The sequence below is a fragment of the Saccostrea cucullata genome, unplaced genomic scaffold, assembly GCF_032062105.1.
Source record: "Saccostrea cucullata isolate Sc308-1 unplaced genomic scaffold, CSIRO_AGI_Scuc_v1 ctg2403, whole genome shotgun sequence".
NCBI lineage: Eukaryota > Metazoa > Mollusca > Bivalvia > Ostreida > Ostreidae > Saccostrea > Saccostrea cuccullata.
In genome coordinates, this window is record NW_026935532.1 from 1 (window position 1) to 13,699 (window position 13,699).

The 13,699-nt window shown below is 35.7% G+C and overlaps 1 pseudogene; it reads right to left on the reverse strand.

Annotated features, from left to right (window-relative positions):
• Positions 1-170: 170 nt before the first annotated feature.
• Positions 171-10,986, reverse strand: LOC134243165 (trafficking protein particle complex subunit 11-like; annotated as a pseudogene).
• Positions 10,987-13,699: the final 2,713 nt, after the last annotated feature.

A 13,699-nucleotide genomic window follows, 5' to 3' on the forward strand; every position in this document is an offset into this window, starting at 1 on the left:
ATGAAGTTTCTGTAGGATTTTAATTCAAGTTTTCACACAATTACCATCATCCTACTTTTACCATTTATTAACCAAAATAAACAATCAGTTTCATTTCATGAGCTTGCAATAGAGAAGTTATTGATAAAGAAAAAGAAATCAAACTCTCTATGATGCTTGTTTTTTCTTACATTCATAACTCTGGTCAGGTTCATCTGGATTCTTGTTTTCTCTTCATTGCCGAGTTTGACATCTGGTAATAGGTCAAGGTCAAAGCCAAATATAACAGAAACACTACCACATGATAACACGTATGTACTTATAAATAGAGATGACAGTTTAAGATACTGGTATTTTTTTAAAACAATCATACATTAACTAAGGACTTAAATTATTAAATCTTTTGAATCCCAAAAGAAGGATGCACATTTCAACAAGATCTAAACAGACAGATAAATCCATTAACTATTGGTTATATTTATAGTGTATGTACATGTATTTGAGAGAAGGATACATGGTCCCACGAGTTCCACAGAGAGCACACGTAGTCCTGGACTTTAGCCGTTAGGTAGGCACACTTCAGAGAGATGTCCAGAATCGAGGTCAGGAGGGACCACCATCGCTCCCCACGGTAATCCCAGGTCACCTTGTTCAACAACCTACAGCAAACAGGGGATATGTCAGCCAAGCATGGGTAATAACTTAACTAACAGTTTGAATTTCTCCCCTAAGACATGAAGTCACAGCCATATTTTAATTAGACTTACATGGGTGCTTTACTTTAATCTTTAGACTTATATGCCATTGATTGCCTTATTGTAATCTTTACACTTCATGAGTGCCTTATTTTGAGACTTACATGAGTGCCTTAGACTTACATGAGTGCCTTATTGTAAACTTTACACTTCATGAGTGCCTTATTGTAAACTTTACACTTCATGAGTGCCTTATTGTAAACTTTACACTTCATGAGTGCCTTATTTTGAGACTTACATGAGTGCCTTATTGTAATCTTTGGCATGATAGTACTCCTCTCCCATTTGTACCACTGGAAAAAAAATTAATGGCAGAAAAGCTGAATAATGATTATTATACCTTCATGATAAAAACTAAACTTTATTGGATTTAGAAGTATTTAATAATTAATTTTGTTTTCCTAGCAATAGCAACACATTTGATGTTACAGCTGAAATTGACACCCAGAGAGAATGACATGAATAAGAATATTCCAGTCCCCACTGTTGTGGTGATTTAAGAATCATGTCCCTCTTTATAATTACCTCTAAAACATGCATTTTTTTATGAAATGTCAATTTTATCATAAAGTAAACAAAAGATTAAGATGTCACTGCCATGTCCTTATTACTTTATCATTGCATATACTCAGTATGAAAAATATCTCAATACTCTGAACAATTTTAAACTAATTTAATACTATATAGTTGTAAAAGTCATGCATTTCTGAAACTAGTACTTACTGAGATATCGCTTCATACGAGGAGATTTGTATTTCTTGAATTGAGCTACAGCACTGCTGAGTAGAGGAATAATCAGCCACTGAAAGAGAACCATACAACACTTATAAACCTGTCTATCCAACACTGAATGTAGTGGCTACATGAAAAGGCTAATTTTACTGTACATACACAGTATAACAATTTAATTTTTGTGACACTTTGACTTACAGAATGGTCTACTTTAATCTCTAAGCTCTGGAGAGCCATGATTCCATCCCGTTCTCTCTGCATGTCTGGAGGCTCAATGCCTAAAAATCAAACTCTGTGTTAGTAACATGGAGAACAAAGCTGGTTTAAAACTCTGCTTGTAACATGGAGCACTTCTTTAACACTGTGCTAGAATGATCAAGAATACTTGTGTTTAAGACTGTGATAGATACCCAGTAACTGACTTACTTTTGTTGAAGATTGTGACAGAAAATTGTCTTACTTTAGAGAATACTTTTGTTTAAAACTGTACCAGAAAACTGACTTAAATTTGTTTAAGACTGTAAATGACCTATTTTAGTTTGTGACTGTGACAGATATCTGACCTATTTTAGTTTGTGACCTATTTTAGTTTGTGACTGTGACAGATATCTGACCTATTTTAGTTTGTGACCTATTTTATTTTGTGACTGTGACAGATAAATGACCTATTTTAGTTTGTGACCTATTTTAGTTTGTGGCTTTGACAGATAAATGACCTATTTTAGTTTGTGGCTGTCACAGATAAATGACCTATTTTAGTTTGTGACTTACTCTGATGTCCCTGCCTCCAGGGCCTCTGTCCATAGAAGTCAAGGTTACTGAGGCTCTCAAAGGGGGTCAGGTTGAAACACTGCATTCAGGGGCTACAACAGGGGGAAAGTTATTAAATAACAGTTACTGTGGTTTATATTTCTCTATTATAGTAGACTGACTCTAATACGGTTCACACGTAATCATAAAAAGTCATAATCCTGAGTAATTTTATCAACTCATTGATTGAGTTGCTGACTATTTAATCCTTGACATATATATACACCTTACCTTACAGAGCCCCCTACACAGCTGTTTCCTGTTGATGGAGTGGTTAGCGGCCTGTTGGTAGTAGAACCCAGGGTGCTGTGTCTGTATTGCTGTCAGGCCAAGTTTTATAGCTTCATCAAAAAAGATCCCCAAACACTTGAAACCTGACAAAGACATGTACAGTGTACATACCTAAAGCTTCACATACAAGCCAGAAAACTAGTAAATTTTTTCTTAGCCTACAAATAGTTTGATGTTAGAAGACATACTGTTTTGACATCCAGGCACTGTGTTCGAATGCTAACTCTGGGCAGCCCACTCGTGACTTGAAGAAGTCTATGTGTTTTCTAAACTGAGCAATAGCATCTAAGGAGCTGTATGCTGGAAGGACAGTCTACAAATCTGGGGAAATATAAACATAATGATAATTGATTAATTCAGACATGCAGAAATACTTTACCCTAATATGATAAAATTCTTACTACCGGTAATCATTAAAATCTAATACTGCATGCTTTTGCTTTTACAAAAAGATTTTGACATTGTATCACTATGTCAGGCTGGCATTTCTTCTCAGCCATAAAGTACATACTGTATACAGGGTTATTTTCGCCCCAGGGTTCTCCATGAGCTGTTTTACTGTGCTGCTCCCGACACAGTAAAATTTTCTCCGACACAGTAACGATTCAAATTTCATGCATGCGACACAGTAAAAATTTTGCCGACGCAGTAAGACTTGTGATAATTAGAATATCTAAACTAAAAAATTTTCTCTAACTGAAACTTTAATCAAACAATTCTACCGTCTTTCAATTCAAAAAGTTACAAGAGGCCCATGGGCCACATCGCTCACCTGAGAAGCTTTGACAATCCTGTACTCTTATATTTACCCCTTGTAATACATATTGTGACCCCACCCTACCCAACTGATCATAATTTATACAATTTGAAATCTACACTACCCCAGGATGCTTCCATATAAGTTTCAGCTTTTCTGGCCCAGTTGTTATTAAGAAGAAGATTTTCAAAGCTTTTTCCTATATATTTCTATGTTATACTTTAATTCCCCATTGTGTCCCCGCCCAATCCCCAGGGGTCATGATTTGAACAATTCAGAATCTACACTACCCCAAGATGCTTCCATATAAGTTTCAGCTTTTCTGGCACAGTGGTTCTTGAGAAGAAGATTTTGAAAGATGCTTCCTACATATTTCTATGTAAAACTTTGATTCCCCATTGTGGCCCCGCCCAACCCCCGGGGGTCATTATTTGTACAATTTAGAATCTACACTACCCCAGGATGCTTCCACAAAAGTTTCAGCTTTTCTGGCCCAGTGGTTCTTGAGAAGAAGATTTTTAAATTTTGCCTATATATTACTGTGTAAAACTTTGATTCCCCATTGTGGCCCCGCCCAACCCGGGGGTCTTGATTTGTATAACTGAAAATCAACACTACCCCAGGATGCTTCCACATAAGTTTCAGCTATTCTGGCACAGTGGTTCTTGAGAAGATTTTCAAAGATTTTTCCTATATATTTCTATGTAAAACTTTGATTCCCCATTGTGGCCCCGCCCAATCCCTAGGGGTCATGATTTGAACAATTTAGAATCTTCACTACCCCAGGATGTTTCCACAGAAGTTTCAGCTTTTCAGGCACAGTGGTTCTTGAGAAGAAGATTTTCAAAGATGCTTCCTATATATTTCTATGTAAAATTTTTATTCCCCATTGTGGCCCTGCCCAATCCCCGGGGGTTATGATTTGAACAATTTAGAATCTACACTATCCCAGGATGCTTCCAGATAAGTTTCAGCTTTTCTGGCACAGTGGTTCTTGAGAAGAAGATTTTCAAAGATGCTTCCTATATATTTCTATGTAAAACTTTGATTCCCCATTGTGGCCCCGCCCAATCCCCGGGGGTCATGATTTGAACAATTTAGAATCTACACTACCCCAGGATGTTTCCACATAAGTTTCAGCTTTTCAGGCACATTGGTTCTTGAGAAGAAGATTTTGAAAGATGCTTCCTATATATTTCTATGTAAAACTTTGATTCCCCATTGTGGCCCCTCCCAATCCCCGGGGGTCATGATTTGAACAATTTAGAATCTACACTATCCCAGGATGCTTCCACATAAGTTTCAGCTTTTCTGGCACAGTGGTTCTTGAGAAGAAGATTTTCAAAGATTTTTCCTATATATTTCTATGTAGGGGTGGGACGATACACACCTCTTGCGATACGATACATATCTCGATATATTGGCACGATACAATACGTATCTCGATATTATGAGAAATTTTAAAACTATTCAAAAGAATTAGTATTTTATTTCTTTTTTTTTGTCTTGCATCAAATCAACAAATTATTCTATATCAAATCATGTTTGCTTTGAAATTAATACTTGAAGTTCATCAATTTCATTGACTAAAACTTTACAAAAACAATAATACATGTACATACTATCATTACCAAATTACTATTCAGAAGTTGTTTACAAATAGTTGTGTAGTTTATCAGAGAACACTGACTAAAACTTCATTCAAAAACATCGATCAATTTTTTATTAATTCATAGCTAAAAGTCTGTAGCCAAGTTGAGATTACAAAAAAAAGTACAATGGACTAACAATTAATAATATCAAGTGTTCTGGAAAACGATATTTTCTGTGTATAGCACGCATTACATACTGAATTTTTCTTGTCCAATCTTCCTAGGCTGCTTAAAAGTGAAAACTTTTTACCCCTAACCAACGAGTTATTTGTTCTAAAGTGCGTTTTCAATATCAACATCGTCTCTTCGCTTCGTACAAGCCGCCATTTTCTGGACAGGTACTTTCATTTTCAATTTTTGGATAGGTCGTTCGTGTATCGTTTCGTACCGATATTTGAATGCTTGTATCTTAAACCGTATCTTACAGGGAAATATCGATATGTATCGGTGTATCGGTATATCGTCCCACCCCTATTTCTATGTAAAACTTTGATTCCCCATTGTGGCCCCGCCCAATCCCCGGGGGTCATGATTTGAACAATTTAAAATCTACACTACCCCAGAATGCTTTCACATAAGTTTCAGCTTTTCTGGCCCAGTGGTTCTTGAGAAGAAGATTTTTTAATGACCCCACCCTATTTTTGTCTTTTCTTGATTATCTCCCCTTGCGAGGGGATATGTCCCTTCATTTCAACAATTTAAATTTCCCTTCACCCAAGTATGCTTTGTACCAAGTTTGGTCAAAATTGGCCCAGTGGTTCTTGAGAAGAAGTCGAAAATGTGAAAAGTTTACGGATGGACAGACGGACGGACGGACAGACGGACGGACGACGGACAAAATGTGATCAGAAAAGCTCACTTGAGCCTTCGGCTCAGGTGAGCTAATAAAACTTAATTACTAGGGCTTCACCTCGAGTAATAAATCAATTATCTCTTAGACCGTCGCCGGACTTTACGCATGCCAGAACAAAGACAAATAAATTGTTTTCACAATTCAATGTACCGGTTAATTGGTAATTGCAATAAAATACATTGTATTATTTATGAAAAATATTTTAAGTTGTCTTTCGTATACTCTGATGGGCCAGTTGGCTTAAAGAAATAAAGAAACTGAAACTGTATAGAGCCTCGGCTCTAGAATTATGAAAACACTGCAAGTCAAACATAACATCGTACCAAAGTGAATAAATTGCCGAAAATTTTGAAATTTCAGCATGTTTAAGGCTCTTTAAAATATGTTACTGTTCTGAAGTTCCTTTTTTTTTTGTAATGCGGTAACTCGATCAAGAAACCTGATAAATAAACACGGCAAATCTACTTTCAAAAATGTTAAGTAGTTCGACTATCGGTCAGAATTTCCTCTGCTTTTCAGAACGTTTTTACCCTTATATCAGTATGTACGACCATATCATTTGTGTAACGAATTACCGATTTTTAAATAAGTATGCTCTTGTAATCTTTTGTAATTATAATGAAGTGTGATTCAGTTGCGAATTTATTCGCGAAAATACTGCGAAATATTAGTGCTTCGCATAAACTCGGCAACACAGTAAAATCTCAAATGATGGAGAACCCTTTTATTTTCAGCCCTTTCAAACTCGAAAACACTTTTGCCCTGGTTAAAATTCACCCAGTTACAATTCTGTTTAAGAAATCATGCTGTGTATTTTTAATTTGCCCCGTTTTAAATTAGCCCATCTGAGGGTAGGGCGAAAGGGGCGAAAATGAAGTGGGGGCAAAAATTTCCCTGTATACAGTACCTTGTAGCTAATGAAGCCAGCAATAGTTTTAATCTCCAGTAGGTTTGTGTCATGCATTCTGAGATCCAGCAGGTGCCCATACGCCTGTTTGTAGTGTCTGAAAGGAACCAATATAAACAAATTGTAATTTACAATATTATTTCAACTTTTACCCAGTACAGTAAGTCTTGTTTATAATGAAGTCACTGGGACCTATGAAATTACTGAACTTACTTGAGTGCGGTATGACTGTCTTGTTTCAGCTCATTAAAGAAAGCAATCTTAAATTGATGCCTGACAAACAGCAGCTGATGGGTCGTCTTGTTCAGAAAGTCTCGGTGAGATTTAACCTTCCTAGCCTCCCCATGATAATAACTCTGAGCCAGCTCGTAAAACGCATTCTCCAACCTTCAAAGAAAACTCAGGGGTTTATCTTTCCATGTAAACTACTGGTATAGAACTATACTATTACAAATATAGATAATTATACAAATGTAAATAATCTTGACCTTTTACCTTTAAAATTTTAAAGCATGACCTTAAACCAAATAAGTTTCACTGTCTTAATAACAATCTGAAGCTATGCAGTAAACTTCTTCTTTTTTTGGAGGAGTCGTATTTAAATACAATATTTTTGTACCTGATGGTGTAGCCTATGAGGTGGTCTGTGTGGGGTAACACATACAGCTGTTTAGCTGACAAATCACAAGCACTACACAGGGACGCGGCCCTCTCAGCGGCCACCATATCCTCACCAGGCGGGAGGGGGGCGTTCTTCTGTATCAAGACCACTGCCACCTTCGTCCCTCGCCCGTGTAAACTATTTCTGTAAATTCAAAAGTCTCAAAAGTTATAATTTATTACATAATTTATGTGTATTTGAAAACATATTTCATTTACAAACTGTTTGTCAATGAGTTATATCCAAAGTGTCATGATGAAACATACATGCACAAGTGCAGACAGACTAAGTGAAATGACCATATATCTGTAGGTGTAATGCTCTTCTAGTAAAGTATAAGTGAAGAAATTTGTAAACCTTTTGTTTGTGAACTATTTGAGTTTTCATGGTAGATGTTCATAACATTACATGCCCATTAAAATGCTAAAGGAAAGATGAAGGCACAGAAAGATGGAGAGATAGTTTGACTCCTTAGGGGTTCCCACATTTTCATGTGCTTTTCTTATAAAACAAGTGAAGTTTGACTGTATCTACTCTACTCTAGTGGAAATTAACCTACCTGACAATCTCCACTCTGGTGGCACACTCCATCTGTCTCTCCTTCCACAGGGGCTCGTCCCATTCGAGATCAAAAAAGACGACCACCACCGCCGGAACCAGGGTCAGGTGCTTATTCATCCAGCCAGTCTTCAGGATCCCCTTAGGGATGTACCACTCATAGGACTGTCTCTACAAGTACAAATATACAGGTATACACAGCTTTGGTTTGCAATGATTAGTCCTTGAACCTTGAGGAAATGGATTAGTATTCAAAATAAAACTTTCTCTAGTCTCTTGTTTCAAACATTCTTCTCTTTTGTATCAAATTTCTGTGAGTCTCAGTTTAAAACTCGCTCGATTTTGTAGCATTGCATTGTCTTTTGGTAGATATTTGAATTCAAAATATCTTTAATTCCTTATTCTAACTGAACTGCTATGACCAAACCTTGTTTGTTCTACATTTTGGGTATTCATGGTCTCCAGGAAACACCTTGAACTGTAGAGGCACTCTGTCTGACCTTCGATTGTTGTAGAACGAGTCCCAGATCAGCTTGTGTATGGCGTTGTAAGTGATGTCCAGGCCTGTCAATCCAACAAGACCAGTCGGTCGGCGCTGAAGCTCAGCAGGAAGTTCACTGGCCCATGACATGTTTGAATGATCCTACTTTAATAGAAAAAAAGGCCAGTATACCGTATAGCAGGTTATTTTAGCGGGGTGCTAATTTTGGCTTATTTTGGTGTTTTGATGGAAGACTGTTAAAATTTTAATAGCTAAAATAGTAAGTTCTCTTCTAAATGTTCATCTGCAAAGAATTGAATCGCTGTGTCAGCTAAAATAAATTGTGCCAAAATTAATGGCATACCTTTGAGCAGGTAAAACGCCAAATTTTACACCTGCAAAGAAAAACCGCTATACGGTACAGTCATTTAGGGTATTTCGGGTCACTTTTTACATTTCTACTGCAATTAATTAAACAAACAAGATTAATAATGGTTCCTGGGCATTATTAAGAAGTTTATTGTTTGATTGAAAAGACTTACGAACCAAATTGCGATTATCTTTGATAAAACGACCCCAGTGGGAGCTTTATCTAGACCTCCAATTTAAGGAATTGCGGGTCACTTCCGGTTATTTCGAGTCACTTTATAAACGTGTGCAAAACAAAACAAAAATTATATTTAATGTTCTTTTATGACCAAAATTAGTTAGTTTTGCTAATATCAAGTTGTTATTTCAGCAGAAATGATTTTTTTGTGGGGGAATCGCTCACGGTGAAAGCTCATATCAACACACTATATTGACCGTGTGTAATGTGGGGCGGATCTCGCTTGAAGACCATGAAATTATGACCTTTAGATTGTTAAATTCTCTCGTAACATTCAGAGACAAACATTTTATGTCATTATTTATTTGAATAAAATGACTTTTTAACAAAGAAAAAAGTAACAATGGAAACACCTGGTTTTAAATAACGGGAAAATGACTAGGAATGTAAACATGGTAAAAGGCTATAAAAAAAATTATACAGTAACAAAAAAAAAGTAAATTCGTCCTACTTGGACTCATATAAAATATAAACATATAAAAATCTTTAGATCTACAAAAGAAACATAATAATAATATAGTACCTTGATACTACAATATAAAACACCCCCTCACTTTCTAGTGGAAATATGCATCTCTCTCTCTCTCTCTCTCTCTCTCTGCAAAATCTTTGGCAAATTTATGTGCATCCTTTCTCTCTCTCATTGCAGTCTTTGGCAAATTCATGCTCTCTCTCTCTCTCTCTCTCTCTCTCTCTCTCTTATTGCAAATTCTATAGTAAATTTATGTGCATCTTAAAATGATATAAAGTATGTCAAACTTAGTATGTAAACTTTTATATTAAAAAAAACAAAGGTCCTACTTTGGACATATAAAAACAACTTCACATTCTATGAAATGAACTTTGATACAAAGAATCATATGTGATGCATGTACACTTTATGATAAGGAGACATCAATGACCGACTTTTCAGGCATCTTTTCAATATGCTGCTCGATCTATAACAGTCAATGCTTCATGGAAGTTTTTGGGACACACTTTGTATTTGCAGGGTATAACAACAACTCCTCCTTTTTCCAGCACATGGGGCAACATTTTCTACATAAAGAAAAGCTATAATCATGATAATATTGAAAAAGCACAATGTAAACATTGACATGTGACGTACCAAAACACGAAGCTGTAGAAACACACGTGACCCAAAATACACTAAACCGAAGGGGGTTAGGAATACACCACTACCTCAATAGATTTTATTGCAACCAGAATTTGTTTAGTTGCATAAGAAAGCGTATAAATTTTCCTTTCCAGCAGTACATTGTATATAACATGTATTGTTTTATCAGACGTAAACTTCACATCATTGAAGAAAAAAAGATGTCTCCGTTTTTGACATGCAAAATTCTCTGATCGGGAAACATACGCCAATTAATCAACGTATTAATTAAGACATCTATTTTCAGTATTTTCTTTTGTGACTGTGTGAATGCATATAACATACCTTGCTGGACGTGACTGCAACAGCTTCTTATTTTTCTTTTACGTTTCGCGCGAATTGTGTCAAGAAAACCCCGATGACTCCCGAAAATCGGGGTGACCCGAAATACCCTAAATGACTGTATTACATCAAAACATGAAAAGTACATCACTGCACATCTATTAAAAGCATTGGTGTATGTCAGTCCTATTTAAGGAAATGACAGAAAATGTTTATACGAGTCTTCAAAAAAAATTACAGGAAAGGAAAAGAACTGTGATCTCTTGCCCTTTTAAGCAAAGAAATAATTTTGACAGAAAAGTTCAGGCCCCTCCCCCTTTTGACAATCTATTCTGCATGAAGGTTTAGGTGGTGTAAACGTCATGCGTCAATAAAAGGAACTTCAAACATAAAATTATTTAAACCTGAAATTAGAAGCCCAGTGTTAACGTCATGGCTTCTAAATTATGGTATCTTTTCCGATTCCTTAGAGAAGCTGCATCGATCTACAAATCGGAAGTTGAATTTATCAATCATTCGTACAAGGATATTTGCTTTTCTCTTAACGTTCCTCAAAAGAAAAAAAATATAACTGACTCAGTAATTATGATCCTAGATATATATCATTAAAATACTTTACAATATACACCATTATATATTTAGATATATTTAATCTCAGATTTACTAACTTGGTAGGACCTACTTTGCTCCTTCAACTTTCAAGATGTCTGCGCCCATGTGGCATGGGACGAGTGGCAGAAAACATTTTAGGTTTGTATTGCTAGATACTTAGATAGAATGTTCTATCGTTAAAATGATATTGTCCTACGGACCCGGTTTTTTGAGGGCCTGTACCGAGACACAGTTAGATTATTCTAACTACTAGATAATAGGAAACATGAAAGGTTTGTGGAATTGTCAAATTAATGTATACATATATATTTTTGTCAGCCAGCACTTAGTTAGAATAATCTAACTGTGTCTCGGTACAAGCCCAAACCGGGTCCGTAGGACAATATAATTTTAACGATAGAACATTCTATCTAGCCAGCACAATGCCTTATCTCCAAATCAGATTTAGCCCACATTTAGGAAATATATTCAAAAGGATGGGGAAGATTGTAAGATAGAACAGACCAAGATATCAAACAGGGTTTCTGATTGAAAGAAGTAACCAAGTCTTAGATACTTGGCATATTTACCAAGAAAAGTTATAGGCCATGCTTACTCCTACAAAGTAAGAGCCTCGGTTAACGTCCCTACGCTCCTTATATACCCCTTGGACTCTTACATCCGAAGGCCATTTTCTCGCGCTCGTTCCGCCTGAGATTTTGGGGCGGAACATTATGCGTAAAGTAAAATTTAAACAAGTAATTTTCAGGTACCTACGTGTTAGCATGAGGTATGAAAGTCACAAGAAATAATAAAATCCATTTTATTCAGTGGGCAATATTATTGTTAATTAATGGAAATTGGAATATTCCAATTTGTCACCAGAAGTACTTTCATTTTGTCTTCACATTCAGTCTATCCCAAAAGCACCGGTCCGTCGGACAAAACAGGTGAAAATCTGATTGGTCCGATGCATTATCTAGTAAATTCGGTCCGTTTGGCCGAGGTTCGTTTTGGTTTGAATTTAAATTTTATATTTCTATTTCATCATATAGACGCTTAATCTTATAACAAAACACACTTTTAGCAATCAATATTTAAAAATCTATTGTATTTGTTGATTGTGATTGTTTTAACACCTACTAAAAAAAATGTTTGTTCCCCATTCAAATTATAATAATTTGAATGGGGAACAAACATTTTTTTATATTTATAATTATTATTCCCGATTGGATTTTTTTCTGACAATCAATCAGCCGATTCCATTTATTTAAATAAAAAAATAACTTGCATATATAACTTTTACTAGCTTGAAACATAAAATATGTCAATCTAGTTTACAAATTACCTTAAATATAAAGAGTAATCATTATGGTAACAACAATTTCCCCCTACAACTTTGTGTAGTTTCTAAGTTTGTTTTCTGCCGCTTGGTAGCCATATTGGATGCCATGTTGGGTGTCCACTGGAAATATGACACCTGGTATTCAGTCCAGGGATGTTTGGCCATACATAAGCAAAAAAAAAGAATTCCTGACCTAACGAACCTTATTTTTTGGGGGGAATAATACAGGGAAAAAAATATTTTTTTAAAGCTTAATACATGTTTACTGATTCATATGCTATGAAAAAACATGACGTTGTGATCATCATATGAAAAAAGTTTTGGACCGGTGAAAATTTGTTTGGTCCTGTGAAATTGTGATAACTGTCTGTCCAAATGTCCTGTGGCGATTTTTCTTTTTCGTGAAGACTGCACATTAATTTTGCGGATTGCTTGTCAGAAAACGAAATTTTCGTTGCATTACTAGTTTTGTCAAATTTTCTGCATTCCATTTCCGAATTTTAAACAGACAACTTGTTTCAATTTCTGCTTCGATTTGAAAAATAATGGATTTATTGCTAATACGATAGGTTAACAGTGTTTTATGCTTAAGTTTTATCGTAAATATTGAGTATTTTATTATTTCGTACCATTCGTTAATATACAAAGCCTTATTTCTTAATAAAATAATTTTTTTCCATTTGGGGTTTCAGCGGCGAGAATTTTAACAATGGATGCTAGAGGTTACGCGGCGCCAAGTCAAAAGTATCTCGCCGTGAACCTCTAGCATGCTGGAGTAAGGCCATGCTATGGTAAACTTCCTAAAACTATAGGCCAATAGACCCTTTCATCAGGTCCAGTCCAAAGACTTTTCTACCTACGTAGCTATTAATGGCTACCTAGGTATTTAAAGCTACCAAAAGTAGCTATTTTTACCTACTTTATATAATTTCTGCATTTTGCAACCAAAAGACCAAACGGCGCAACATGGTGAATACCAGATTTTTTTATATGGTCACACTAATGATGAATACGACAAAATTTTGGCCAAAAAATGATTACCCGTACTTCCTGAATCGGCAATTTTACATTAGTTTCTATGCAAAATTGATAATATTCGAAGTTTTCATTTTTTGGCCAAATTTTTGTCATATTCATCGTCAGTGTGACTCTATCAAGAAAGTTTGTGCTCACCATGTTGCGCCGTTCCTGCATTTGGCCACAAAATGCAAGTAAAGCAGAAAGTAGGTAATAATAGCTACTTTGGGTAGCTTTAAATACCTAGGTAGCTATTAATACCTAC